At 53.9% G+C, this 13,041-nt stretch overlaps 1 protein-coding gene across 5 annotated transcripts in view; it reads left to right on the top strand.

Annotated features, from left to right (window-relative positions):
- The window catches only part of WSCD2 (WSC domain containing 2), a 116,417-nt gene that overhangs the window by 15,009 nt on the left and 88,367 nt on the right, over positions 1–13,041 (top strand). The window contains exon 1 of one of the 5 annotated variants that reach the window (XM_058691070.1): positions 5,219–5,238. The exons of the other annotated variants lie outside the window; for them this stretch is intronic. The gene's annotated coding sequence lies outside the window, so the exon portion shown is untranslated. Of the gene's footprint in view, positions 1–5,218; positions 5,239–13,041 lie in introns of those variants that run through there. 5 annotated transcript variants of the gene reach the window in all.

Here is a 13,041-nt window from a genome sequence, read left to right as displayed (position 1 = left end):
GATGATAGACTCCACAAAAATCAGGGTGTATGTGTATATTCTCTACTTCCTGGTGAATCTGTCACGATAGGTATGTGAGGATATGCGTATGCTCATATAATAACACCATTAGAGTGAAAAAGCCGAAATGTAGCCAGATGTGCTTTACGGTAAGAGAGCCACGTGACGGGAAGTTCCGTCGTACCGTGGAATAACACACGGCAGTAAAAAGGAACACGGTCCGGCTACCTGCCACGAAAGGGTGGATCACAGAAGAGCAATGCCAGGCAAACAAGACGCTCCCGGATGATCATTACAACAGGCTTGAAATAGAAGCCTGACTTTAGTGTTTGAGGGGTGCCTGCACACCGAGTTTAAACCATTCCACCTGGCCAGAGGACACGATTAGCCCCTTTTTTCAGAACGTGATAAGGTTGGAGGGTTGATTGGCCCAGAAAAAGTAGACAAAGAAAATATGAAAGAAGGAGAAAAATAAAACCCGAGAAGCATTTTCGAGTTTCTGGTTCTGTAGGCTACCAAAAGAGGGAGATACGCTGTCCTGGATGGAGGGGTCAGATAACAGGGCTGGGACGGGATAAGAATCAGGACGTGGGGCCCCGAGGTGGGGCAGCTGAGTGCTGCCCAGGGTGGGCTGGCCTAGAGGTCCAGAAGAATTAGGTCTTTGGACTTGCTGTCCTGGCTGTTCGCCCACGGCCTTGACCTCCCTTTCTGTGCAGACAGGAGGGTGGGCCTGGATCCTGATCTTGAATCTGGGCCCTGGCCGGAGAGCAGGAACGCTATGATTGTTACCGGACCTTGGAGCTTGGGCCAGAATGGAATGGGGTCAAGGGCTTCCAGAGGCTTCTGCAAGTCTGGCTCATGGTTTGGATTATTAACTCCTTGATGACGAACTTCATCCATCCATTTAGGAAACATACGTAAATCTCCTGCTCGCCATTCTGTCAACAAACGTGAATTGATCTTACCTCGGACTAGACTCTGCAAAGCATCAGGGATACAGTTGGGGCGATCCACTGGGTTTGGTTTGTCTGAGATTTTCTGTTTAGTTTGGTTTTGCTTTGAGAGAGAGAGAGAGGGTGCAAGAGAGAGACAGAATCCCATGAGGGGCAGAGAGAGAGAAAGGAGCGGGGCTCACGTGAAGCAGGTCTCGAGCTCACCCGACGCGGGACTTGAACTCACAAACCGCGAGATCACGCCCTGAGCCAAAGTCGGATGTTTAATCGACTGTGTCACCCAGGTGTCCCTGGGATTTTCTGTTTTCCCACTAAGTCTAAGCATCCCGGGGACCTCTGGGTCCCAGGCAAACCTGGATGGCTGGCCCACGGTGAGCTAGATGCTTCTGGTGCCCACTCTCACAGAACTCACAGCCTGGCAGAGGAGGCAGGGAGATCCAAACCAGGAGATCAGCACTTCAGGGGAGAAAGCACCGGGTGGTGTGAAAGCCTGCCTGGAAGAGACCTCTCACCCAGCAGAGGGGGTCCAGGAAGACTTCCTGGAGGAGGTGGCATCTAAACTGAGGCTTTCGGGAGGAATAGGGTCAGGCAGGAGTGAAGGGTCAGGGCGGGGGGGGGGGGGAGGGAGGTGGGGTTCCTGACAGGTGAGAGAGGCCAGACAGAGCCTGGTGTGGTGAGGAGGTGAGTCAGGTGCTCTGTGGCTGGAAGGTGGAGGTGAGTAGGGCTGGAGGGGAAGCAAGAACCAAAAGGGGCACGTGACGGTAGACCTTTTGGGTCAGGGTGGGCACCCACCAGGCGTCTGGGAACCTTGCGAGGGAACAGAGCAGGGGACCGGAGGCACCAAGTTTCTAATTAAAGACGGTCCTGGCTGCCATGCGGACAAAGGAGGAGACTGACAGGGGGAGGGGGCAGGTAAGAGTGGATGTAAAGGGACCACTTCCTCATCCTTCCAGATGCTCAGGCTCGAAGCTTCACCTCTGACTTCTTGCTTCGTCTCCTGCCCCCCAAAGGACCTTCAGTAAATCTGGCCGCTTCTCACCTCCTCCATTGGCATCCTGGCATCCTGGCCCAGCTTGGCTCTTCCTCCACAGCCCTTCCCACCTTCCAGTCTCCCCTTTGGTTGACTGACTGACTTTGTTTACTCTCTGCTGCTTTCCCAGAGAATGGCGTTTCTCAGCCTCGAGGCTGTTGATGTTTGGGACCTGGTAATTCTCTGTTGGACGGGGCTCACTGTGCATTGTTGGATGTTGAGGGGTATCCCTGGCCTCTACCTGCTGGATGCCAGTAGCGTCCCCTCCCCCAGGCACTGACAGCTGAAGACACATCTCCAGACGTGGGCAGGTGTCCCTAGGAGGGGAAGGGGACGGAATCACTCCCAGTTAAGAACTGTTGCACTGAGGGGCGCCTGGAGTGGCTTGGTCGGTTAAGCCTCCGACTTCGGCTCAGGTCACGATCTCACAGTTCATGCGTTCGAGCCCCGCGTCCGGCTCTGTGCTGACAGTTCAGAGCCCAGAGCCTGCTTCGGATTCTGTGTCTCCCTCTCTCCCTGCCCCTCCCCCGCTCACGCACTGTCTCTCTCTCTCTCTCTCTCTCTCTCAAAAATAAATAAAACATTACAAAATATATTAAAAAAAAACCCCATCGTGCTGGAACGTTGGTTTCCCGTTGGGGTCCTTTGCCGTCGTCTCCCCCCAGCGCCTGGAATGTGAAGCCTGACTCAGTGGTGCCTCCTGAACAGTTGTTGGTTGAATGAATGAGTGGGAGTAGCGGCCTGAGCCCACACGGAAGGGAAGGATTTGGGAAGTAGTTAAGCGGTAGGCTTGATCGATAACTACAGCTGCCATTGTGTTTGTCACAGTGATAATCCCGGTCCTCGTCGTAATCCTCTCCACTGCTTGTACTTCTTTCGTGGTATGGCAGAGAAGGGTTGGAGGGGTTAAGTGATGTGAGGAAAAACCTCACAGGAGTGGGTGGTGGAACCAGGCTAGACCCTGGGTCTTTAGAAACCAAATTCAGAGTGTTTTTTCAAGCGTCAGACACCCTCACATCGTAATGACTGTCATTTACGGAGCACTTGCTGCCTGCCAGCCACTGTGGTTGGGACGGATCGCCTGATTTTTAAAAACATTTTTTTAAGCTTATTTATTGATTTCGAGGGAGACAGAGACGGCGCGAGTGGGGGAGGGGCAGAGAGAGAGGAAGAGAGAATCGCAAGCAGGCCTTGTACTGCAGCACAGACTTCGCCGCGGGGCTCGAACTCGCGAAGCCGTGAGATCGTGACCCGAGCCGAAACCGAGAGTCAGACGCTTGAGACTGAACCACCCAGGCGCCCCCAGGATGGATCGTGTTATGGAAGGCCCCGACGACGTCATGAGATTACTGGCATCATTCCATCTTTATCAGTGGGGACTCTGAGGTTCAGAGGGGTGGAGTGAGCTGCCCCGACCGTACAGCCGGGGATGGGCCTGTGTGACTCTGGAGTCTGAGGCCGACTTGTAAGCAAGTACAAGCTCCCCCCACCCCCCCGCCCCATCCCCCGCAGCCCACTCCAGATAATGGCATCACCCCGAAGAGTCTTACCTTTCCCTTTTGTCTGCTGAGGACAAGTGATCAAAAATTCCCACCGACACGTTAATTATCAAGGCTGCAGTTCCCAGCGTCCTGCCTGTGAAATTCACAAGGCCCCCTGGCCAGAGAAACCTCTGCCGCCTCAACCTTGATCTCAACCAGAGCCAGGGGCAGGGGACTGGGCCGAATGGGGCCGGGGCGTCACAGCCCACCTGCCTGGGAGGTGAGGTCAGCGCACCCCTGAGCCAATGGAGGGGATTTTATTTTTTTTCAGCCAAAGACAGTAGGACTCCACTCTAGCTCCCTTCAGCGCTGGGATGGAAGCGGGCTGCAGCAGTCGCTTTGCACTTTTGGTTTGGTTTGGATTGTTTTAATTCCCCCACATTTTCTCTTCTCCTCCCGCCCTCCGTGTGAAATCTTTCCCAGTGAGCCTGGAGCGGAAGCATTTAATAGACGCCAGCACCGCCTAAGATTTCCCAGCCAGCCCCCAAGCCGTGTGCACAGCCTGCTGGACGGATGAGGGAGCTGAGACCAGCCTTCCCGAGAGACGGAGGGGAGCTCTCTCACTTCTTTTTTTTTTTTTTTAATGTTTACTTATTTATTTTGAGAGAGCGAGCGCTCGTGCACAAGCAAGGGGCAGACAGAGAGAGGGAGGGAGAGAGAGAATCCTAAGCAGGCTCCCCACCCAGAACAGAGGCCGACGCAGGGCTTGATCCCACGAACCATGAGCTCATGACCTGAGCCACAGTCAAGAGTCACTTAACTGGCTGGGCCACCCAGGAGCCCCTGGAATCCCAAGCATCCTAAGTACCTCTTTGTGGAGCCCCAGCCAGACCATGTGAACATTATGGAGCCTCCCTGTTAGGCTGTATACTCCTCACATGGAAATTTAGTGAGCAAGTACTTACTAGTCACCTAAATGTGCCGGCACTGTCCTCAGCACTTTACGTGGGTGGCGACCGTGGCCTAGCATGGCCAGTCTGGGCACGTACTCTGGGTGGACCTCCGTGAGCTCTGGAAGAAAAGCCCCTTTGTTCGGAGCCACGAACCAGCCTCCCAGCGTAGCCGCTGGAAGGGACGACGTGGCCCTCGGTCCCTCCTTTGACCTGAGTTTAAGGGTCAGCTGCACACGTAACATAAAATTTGCCATGTGAACCATTTTTAAGCATACAGTTCAGTGGTATTAAAACAGTTGACCTTGAATGGCTCTGGGGTTAAGGAGTGCTGACATCCCCCCCCTTGCAATTGAAAATCTGTGTGTAACTTGACTCCCCCAAAACTTAACTGCTCATAGCCTACTGTTGACTGGAAGTCTTATCGATAACAGAAATAGTCGATTAACACAGTATTTTACGTGTTATGTAAAATATACGTGTATTATATATGTGTATTATATACTGTATGTGTATCATACTATATATATACTATATATATGTGTATTATATACTATAATCTTCAAGTAAGCCAGAGCAAAGAAATCATCACTAAGGAAATCATCGGGAAGAGAAAATACGCTCACATACCGTATTGTGTATGTTGAAAACAGTCTGTGTGTAAATGGACCCACGTAGCCCGAATCGTGTTGTTCGCAGGGGTCAGCTGTACCTAATGTTGGGCTCCCATCACCACCATCTACCTCCAGAACTCTTTTCTTGTTTGCACGTGGATGAGCTATGATCATCTGACCTACCCTCTCCGTTGGGAGGGGCTTGCCCAGGTACGTAACCAGTTAGAATCATATTCAAGGGTTGGCATCCAGGCCTCACTCTTCCTGGTGCCCCCTTCCGTGTGGCGCTCTCTCCAGGCACCTCCCAGAATGCCTTGCATGAGAGGGCACCACACAAATACTGAGTGACCACACGCCTGCCGGGGACTCCACCGAGGTGCTCCCTGGGACTAATCCAGTTCCATTTCTAATCCCTGGGAGTTTGGAAGATGAAAACCTACTCCACAGCCTAATGGCCCAATTCATCGCTCTCTTCGGCCAGATAACACTTCTGATCATTTTGGTTTTTTTCTTTCTAGAAATTGCGCTCACCTCCCCTGAGGTCCGACCAGCTCGTTCTGGTAGTTCCCTTCTCTCTGTCCCCGCCCTCCCCCTGCCCACACCTGGGCCAGACTGGGGGAGCTGCTCAGTGATAAGAGGGCCGCTGATCCCCTTTCGCGGGCGGCCCTGCCCTCCTGGACCTGTCTCAAGGCGTCTGGGTGCTTCGGTCTCTCTCACAATGAGGGCATTTAGCCGGCCTCTCCTCTCCTGGGACCCTCAGAGGCAGCAACTGGAGGAATAGCCAGGAGGAGAAGGAGAGGAAACAAAACCCAGCAAAACTGCCCATTCCGAAGGCTGTGCGCGCTAAGAGAAGGAGGTCCTGCCAGCTCAGATTTCAGGGATTTTGTTTTTTGTTTTTTTTTAGGAAGTGCCTCTGCCCATGGGCGGGCGGGCTGATAGGGGATGGTGCCCAAGGAAGGACAAAGTCAGAGGCCTCATTCAGACAGGCCGAGGCAAGGGTCCAGCCCGAGCGGGGCAGCGTGGGGGCCAGGAGAACAAGGGCTCTGTGTTTCTGGGCACAGGGCTGGGCAGCACATGCTCCCCGGCTCCAGCCCGGCGCTGGACGCAACCAGAAATCCATGATGTGGCTGGAGAAGTCGGGGTTGGGCGGCAGCAGTGTGATCTAGCCGTGAGCAGGGTTTGCACAGCGAGCCGGCTGTGGCGTGAGGGGATTCCGCCCGTCTGTGGCCGGGCCTGCCCTGGGATAAAGGTGACTCCAGGAACGAGCCCGGTCCATCCCAGGGCCCTGAGGGGAGGGCTTGGGTGTTCTTCCCTCACCGCCTCCAGGAGAGGGAGACGGGGAAGAGCCCAGGGAAGGGGTTGCAGACTCACGCCCTCAGGGGCCAGGCAGGTTTGTCACAGATGTGGCGAGGTAGGGAGCCCGTGCCACCTCCGACCGCTCCAGTCACCACCGCTGATCGCTGATCGGGGAGCTAGCTTCAGATGCGAGCTCCTCCCCCTGCTAGCTGAGTGACCTCACCCAAGCGGTGTAACCTTGTGCCTCAGTTTCCCCCCTCTGGACACCTGGGTTAGTGCCAGCACTTCCCTGATAGGGCTGTTGTGAGGGTTAAACCGTTAACCCACAAAAGCTCTTAGCACGGTGCTGGTTGATTTTCTCTTTTAAGAGAAGCAGGAGCTCTGGGTTTGTATTCAAGAGCTGCAGGTCCGTTAAGGTGGGCAATGAATTCAAATAGAAAAATAGGTAAATACGGGTCGTCTCCTGGCTGTCTGTAGCCTACAGCCTGTGGGCCACCCCGGGCCGACTTCTGGCGGAGAGTTTTGGGCAGACCCAGGCTCCAGCGCCGGCTCTCCCATGGCCTGGTTCTGGAGCTCGGACGAGCGACTCAACTTGCCTGCGTCACGTTTGCGTTGTCTGGGGTATCAGTCGGGAGGCTGGCGGGAAGGGATCCCTCACGTTGGGCAGAGGATGAGAGTTTCATGTGGGGCGATGTGGGGAAATCACAAGGGATGGGACAGCACCCCAGGGTGAGTAACAGAGGAAGCTGTTCCCTGTGCCGGTTCGGAACGGAGGTAGGAAATAGCTGTGTAGAAAGGACCACCTCCAGGAGCTGGGGTTCAGCCAGCCTCGTCCAGTAGAGGGGCCCAGCCAACCCTGGGGGTCCCGCAGAGAGAGCGGCTCTGGGGAAAGGCGTGCCCTGACCGCTCACTACCCACCTTCTCACCTCCTGCTGTGCTACTGGTGGAAGCCAGAGACCCAGAGAGCCTGTTGATGGGGTCCGTGTGGACCACCGCCCAGGCAGAGAGTGTGGCGGAGAAGAGGGGAGACAGGCGATGTCCCCACCAGCCTCAGTTCTGGAAGGCTTTCCTTAGTCTCGGTGAAGCGTGAGGCCGCACGCCTACCCAGTGGGAGCCAGAGGGTGAAGGTATTGTCGTCATTAATGAGGGAGGGAAGGCAGATGCGCTGCAAGGGAGGGCTCAGCCCCCCACCCCGGGTGTTGGAAGCTGTTGGAAACTTCCTGTTGCGGCTGTAACAGATCAACACCAACTTGATGGGTGGCAACAGCATACATTTATTCTCTTACAGTTCTGAAGGGCGGAAGCCAAAATGGGTCTCACGGGGTTAAAATCAAGGTGTTGGGAGGGCAAGTTCCTTTGGGCGACTCCAGGGGGAGGTCTAGAGGTCCTGGCCTTTTCCGGCTTCTAGAAGCTGCCCGCATTCCTTAGCTCATACCCCCTTCCATCTTAATCAGTCGTGCCACTCTGGTCTCCACTTCTGTTGTCGTTGTCTCCTTCTCTGACTCTGCCTTATTTGCTTCTTCTTTACAAGGACCTTTCTGATGACATTGGGCCCATTGGATAATTTAGGATAATCTCCCTGACCTCAGGACCTTAGTTCAATCCATGTGCAAAGTCCCTTTAACATGTGAGGTGACAGAGTCACAGGTCCTGGGGATTAGGACCTGGACATCTTTGGAACCACAATTCTGCCAGTTCTGTCCACTACTAAAGCATTCTAGAATCTTCTCAGAGGGAAAAATGTATTCCTACCACCATGCCCAGAAATCTAAAATCCCCTCTATTAATGTCTCTTTTTTGGATTAATCGTGTTCCCAGACCCCAGCACTAATTGATTTGGCCTCAAGAATTTTCCCAGATCTGGGGCGCCTGGGTGGCTCAGTCGGTTAAGCGTCCGACTTCGGCTCAGGTCACGATCTCACAGTTCGTGAGTTTGAGCCCCGTGTCGGGCTCTGTGCCGACAGAGCCTAGAGCCTGCTTCAGATTCTGTGTCTCCCTCTCTCTGCCCCTCCCCGGCTTCCACACTCTCTCCCTCCCTATCTCTCGAAAATTAATAAATAAACATTAAAAAAAAAAATTTCCCCAGATCTGCATATGTGCCATTAAATGGCTCTCACATCATCTCACTGTTTTACTCAGCGTCATTGTAAGCGACAATACATGTAAAACCAAGGCTTGATGTTCATTTGTGATTTTTCTCGCGTAATTTTTCTCACTGTTCCCATCAAAACAATTACATAACCAGTGACATTTTAAGAGAAGCTGATACATGCACCACCTAAAAGTGCTTTGCAGAATACTACGAGTACGTGTGCGTATATGTATAAGACAGAGTCTGGGAGAGACAGATTTGTTACAAGAAATTGGCTCACACAGTTATGAGGTGGAGAAGTCCCCTAATCTGTGGTCGGCAAGCTGGAGACCTAGGGGAGCCGATGGTGTGGGTTCCGGTGTAAGTCTGAGTCTGAAGACAGAAGGAAATGGGGTGGGGGTGGGGGGGCTGGTGGGGAGGGGAGAGCAAATGCGCCCGTATTCTGCCATTTTATTCTACTGATGCGTCCAAAGGATCGGCTGAGGCCACCCACCCTGGGGAGGGCAGTCTGCTTTTCTCCCTCTACTGATTCAAATGTTTATCTTATCCAGAAACACCCCCCACAGACACCCCCAGAGTAATGTTTGACCAAATGTCTGGGCATCCTACGGCCTGGTCAAGTTGGCACATAACATTAGCCATGACGGTGCCGTTGTGGGATGAACTCCGAGGAAGGAGCAAAGGGACTGGGGTTCTGGGTCTGCTCTGTAACGTTGGGCAGGTCATTCTGTCCGGGGGCATCAGTTTCCTAGTCTGTGTGATGGGGACCATTCCTTGGGTTCTCAGACATGTGGAGCTTTTGCTTTTAGCCCCTTGGTGCATCAGTAACGAGACTGGAAAGCTTTGACGTGGATGGTTAGCCTATGCAATGCTGTCAGGGGCACCGTGGGGGGGTCCACCCCACCCCAGGACCAGCTTTACGTGTTCTCCCTGGGCCTCACCTCGCACCACATGCACGTATCCATCGTGGCTCTTAGTAGGGGAGACCAAGCTTTATCCAGCCTTGTAGCCATCACGCCTGACCCGGAATAAGGATTCAACACGTTATCTAGTTGTTGAAGGACCAGCTGACTGAGAGAAGAAAAGGCGTGACAGTCCCCAGAGGTCAGAGCTTGCTGAGAAGCCCCTCCTGGGACTAGAACCTCCCCTTCCCCGAAAACTCAGTGGTGAGCATGGGGGTTCTGTGAATCAGATAGACCTGGGTTCAAATCCCAGAGCCACCACCTAGGAGCTGCATGACCTTGGGTGGATTACGCCACCTGTCTGAGCCTCAGTGTTCGGGTGGACAAAGGGGATACTAAGAAAAGTGAGTTTCTGGGGCGCCTGGGTGGCTCAGTGGGTTAAGCGTGCAGCTCTTGCTTTTCGGCTCAGGGCATGATCTCGCGGTTCGTGAATTCGAGCCCCGTGTTGGGCTCTGCGCTGACAGCTCAGAGCCTACTTAGGAATCTCTCTCTCTCTCTCTCTCTCTCTCTCTCTCTGCTCCTCCCCACCCCCCCAGAATAAATAAATAAACTTAAACGGGAACTGCTGTTATCATTACCTTGCCATCCACGTTGTCTGGGGAAGATGTAGATGATCAGATAAGAGCCTGTGCCTCTCCAGGGCCATGCAGGGCCCGTGGGGAACTTTTGGAGACCCTACGTATAGGAGGCGTGTGTGTGTGTGTGTGTGTGTGTGTGTGTGTGTGGTGGTGGGGGGGGAGGGTCTCTGAAACGCACATTGACTCCCCTACGGTTCTGCACCAGCAAGCTCTCTGGGGTGGTTCAGATAGTGCTCAGATGTAATATTCCGAAACTATTTTTAAGATGGTTCTTAAATGCCTGCCAAAACTAAAAACCCCACGTGCACGAAAACTATCATTGCTAATTGGCTTTGCGTGACGCGAATAGATTGATGAAGGCAGTGGGTTCGGTTCCTCACCAAGAGGGGGAGAAAGAGCGTGTGCTGGCTACACCCCTTGCTCTGCTGCTTACGACCAGGTGACCTCAGAACGGCCCCCTAGGGTCTCTGAACTGTTGCCTCCTCTATGCCGTGGGTCACTCCCAGGGTAACCAGCCGGGCCAGCTCAGTGCCCAGTTGACCCAACCAGCAGGAGCCGTTAGAAGGTGTTTAAGACCATTCTGGCGAAGTGGCTGACGAGGTAGGCAGTTCCGAAGTGCCGGCTGTGGGATTTGATCCCAGGTCTGTCCGATTCACAGAGCCCGTGTGTTCACCGCTGAATTTTCGGGGCGCTTCCGGTTCCAGGGGGGGCTTTTGGGTAGGCGTTGCCCTCTTGGGACCGTCACGGCCGTTTCTTCTATCCGTCAGTTGGTCTTTCGACAGCCAGCTACCCACGGGTTGGTTTCCTTGTGGACCGGACCCAGTAGCAGAGGGGTCTGCGGATGAAGTTTGGTTGGATTTGAGCAGTGCCTTTCCAAGAATGGGTTGAACCATTTCAGGAACCAGCACACTTAGGAATCTGGTTTGACAGACTGCTACATTCCGTAGAGGACAGGTGTGGGCGGTGGGTATCGAGGAATCTATTTAAGCCAACAAATTCGGGTTTGCCAGACATTCTAACTTTCTGAAATCTCTGTAAGTAACCTTAAATCCGATGCGGAGTCTCCACTGGGTTGCAAGAAGTCTCCTCGTTGCTGGGGCTCCCTCACCCTGGATGGGTAGACATCCCCAGGGACTGACCCTGGGACATCCCCAGGGACATCCACCTGCACCATCAAACGATGCCCTCAGCCTGCGTGTTTCCTCCAGGTCTGGAAACTCAGCTCATTCTGGGCCAAGCTGGGAGTGGGAGGGAGCCAACCTGTGTCCAGACTGGCATTTCTGGCTCTGGGGTTTTCCGACTCGCCTCCAGCATTGCCAAGACCTTGCAGATGGGTGCTTGTTGGGGTTGGAGGAGCCCCCCCAGATGTTTCACTGTTGCTTGCCGGGCTTGTTAGTTTGTGTAGTTCATAGGCTTTATTTGGGAGTGGGCATTTCTAGGCTTCTAGAGAAATTGAACAGGAAGTGCCGAGTTCAGGAAGTAGTCTTTCAACTCGGCCCCACCCCCACCCTGCCTTCCTCTGTGATTCATGCCTTCTGTTAGCTCCTTTGTTACAGCTGATGTGCCCGAGACGTCGTCATTACCTAGAGTCCTAGAGTTGGGAGTTGACTCTGTGTTACACGTTCTGTGGGCTTTGGCCAGCGTGTAATGACCTACACCCACCATCAGAGTATCAGAGGGAATGGCTTCATGCCCTGAAACTCCTGGGTCCCCTCCCTCCCGCCACCCCCAGCAACCACTGATCTTTTAAATCTTTCCATAGGTTTGCCTTTTCTGTGTTTTTGAAATTAGTTTAGCTTCCAGAAATAAAAAAAAAAAAAAACAAAAAAAAACAAGTGGAATATTTTATGTAAAAACCCAGATGTCCGGTATCTCTTGAAGAAGTGTGATGTCCCCGCTAACCTCAGTCAGGCCGGAGCTGAGTACAAGGCACCGCCCTCCCGTCCTTTCCCCCAGACCTTGTGCGTGCGGGCCCCCTCTCTGTTCGTTGGCCCCTCTAGGCATTTGAGTTTGCAGCCCTGCTCTGGCCTCCCACGGAGCCAGAACAGCCTCTGGTTTGTGGTCTGCTTCTGTTTCCTGCCCTGCAAATACATTCCCGAGGCCAGGTCTCACAACGAGCCCGGACGCCTGCTTGAAATGGGGAAGACCGAAACCTGGGAGAGCAAACGCAAATTCGTTCCCCACCCCTGGAAATCATCTTGTAAGCTGTGGGAGGCTCCCCCGAAGCCATGCAAACAGCCAGCTGCAGGGCCATCTGAGGCTAGGACGAAGTCCGCCAACATCCTCCACTCAGCAGATTTTTGTTTTTCTTCCTGTGTTCTCTATACAACCTGAAGCTACCGGCTGTCTGAGGCCACGGACCCTGGCGTGGGCTGGGCACAAAGTCCTTCAGTGGCTGCTGCCGCTTCGGGTCAATTATTTATGCGAATGCTGCAATTCACCCTACTGACCTCCTTCCCGGAGTGTGGCGGGGAACCGGACACCCAGAGATTACATTGCCCCTGGAGTGGAGGAGGCGGGTGCACGGGGAGACTCTGGGAGGTTCAAGGCCGGAGCGTCGCTGAGACACAGCCAAGACCGAAGGCGGTGCTTTAACTTGGCTGCAAGGTTTTACTTCGGAGGAAACCCTGCATCTCTAAGCAGTGAAACACGAGCTGGCATGATGCGAGCATGCTCCCTTCTTCCCGCCCCACAAGCCCCTCTGCGGTCCTTATGCTCAGGGCCTCCGGGACGGGCTGAGGAGTGGTCAAAAGAACACTTGATGTAGAGCCCAGTGTCTGTCCCCTTTGTGCTGTGTGATCTTAGGCAAGTTGCTTTGTCTGTCTGAGTCTCCATTTCCATCTCCGGATGGAAAAGAGGAAGGTGGCAGTAAGGTCCTACAGGAGCACGAGTGGGGTTCTCGTATCCCAGGGGGTCCTCTCTGTGTCTCCCCCCAGCCCTGCATCCGTCCTCAGAGCACCGACATTCTGTCCCTGTCCAGGTCGTCCTACTCAAATCCTCTGTCTCCCTCGCTCTCCATATTGACTCAGTCTACAAGTACTTACCGAGCACCTGCAATGTGCCCACCACTGTCCTAGACACCAGA

Source organism: Neofelis nebulosa, chromosome 11 (genome assembly GCF_028018385.1).
Source record: "Neofelis nebulosa isolate mNeoNeb1 chromosome 11, mNeoNeb1.pri, whole genome shotgun sequence".
Lineage (NCBI taxonomy): Eukaryota > Metazoa > Chordata > Mammalia > Carnivora > Felidae > Neofelis > Neofelis nebulosa.
Note: the sequence above shows the minus strand (reverse complement) of the source record. Positions and strands in the feature narration are given on the sequence as shown.